Genomic DNA, 1,023 nt, shown 5'->3' on the forward strand with positions numbered 1-1,023 from the left:
AAAGCCTGGCTCCACTCCTGATGACAGATGAATACAAAAACAAGAGAGCAGAGTATGAGTCTGAGGTGGAGGGAGTCATGGCAGGACAAGCATTTAGAAAGTTTCTTCCACTCTTTGACCAAGTATTGGTTGAAAGGAGTGCTGCTGAAACTGTAACCAAAGGAGGCAAGTATGCTTCCAGAAAAATCTCAAGCAACAGTAGTTACTGCTGGATCGCATTCTAAAGGAAAGGGTGGAGAGATTCAACCAGTTAGCGTTAAAGTTGGAGATAAAGTTCTTCTCCCAGAATATGGAGGCACCAAAGTAGTTCTAGATGACAAGGATTATTTCCTATTTAGAGATGGTGACATTCTTGGAAAGTATGTAGACTGAAATAAGTCACTATTGAAATGGCATCAACGTGAAGCTGCCCATTCCACTGAAGTTCTGAAATCTTTCATCATGTAAATAATTTGCATATTTCTCTTTTATAATAAACTAATGATAACTAACGAAAAAAACCCCCACAACATCAGTTAAGGTAAACTTATCAATCATTTCAATAGAAGTTTGAAAATGCATGATAATAAAACTCAACAACCTTCACATTAAAACTAGATCTATTTACTATATCTGGCAGTATGCGATAGTAGGTATATTTCCGCACATCATGTTGGGGCGGAAAAATAAAAATACAAAGTACAGATATATTCTACCTAGAGTTAATCAAACTACAAAGTTTGAGGGAACAGTGCCCACAAGACTATCCTCACTTCTGATACAAACTACAAATTTGGAGGGTCCAAAAACTGCCTTCTTTGATAATTCACAAGACTCACAGAGCTCACTGAAAAGTATTATGCTCACGGTTACGGTTTCTTACAGAGAAAAGATACAAATGAGAATCAGCCAAGGTGGCTGTGTAAAATGGTGCAGCCACTATAAAAAAACACTGTGGTGGTTTCTCAAAAAAATAGAAATAAAACTACCGTGGCAATTCTACTTGGGGTGTATCCAAAATAATTGAAAGCAGGTCTCAAAGAG

At 37.3% G+C, this 1,023-nt stretch overlaps 1 pseudogene; it reads left to right on the forward strand.

The window, feature by feature from the left end:
• Positions 1-77: 77 nt before the first annotated feature.
• LOC108525312 (10 kDa heat shock protein, mitochondrial pseudogene) lies at positions 78-491 on the forward strand (annotated as a pseudogene).
• The last annotated feature ends 532 nt before the right edge of the window (positions 492-1,023 follow it).

Source organism: Rhinopithecus bieti, unplaced genomic scaffold (genome assembly GCF_001698545.2).
Source record: "Rhinopithecus bieti isolate Rb0 unplaced genomic scaffold, ASM169854v2 scaffold_35780, whole genome shotgun sequence".
NCBI classification, from domain to species: Eukaryota; Metazoa; Chordata; class Mammalia; order Primates; family Cercopithecidae; genus Rhinopithecus; species Rhinopithecus bieti.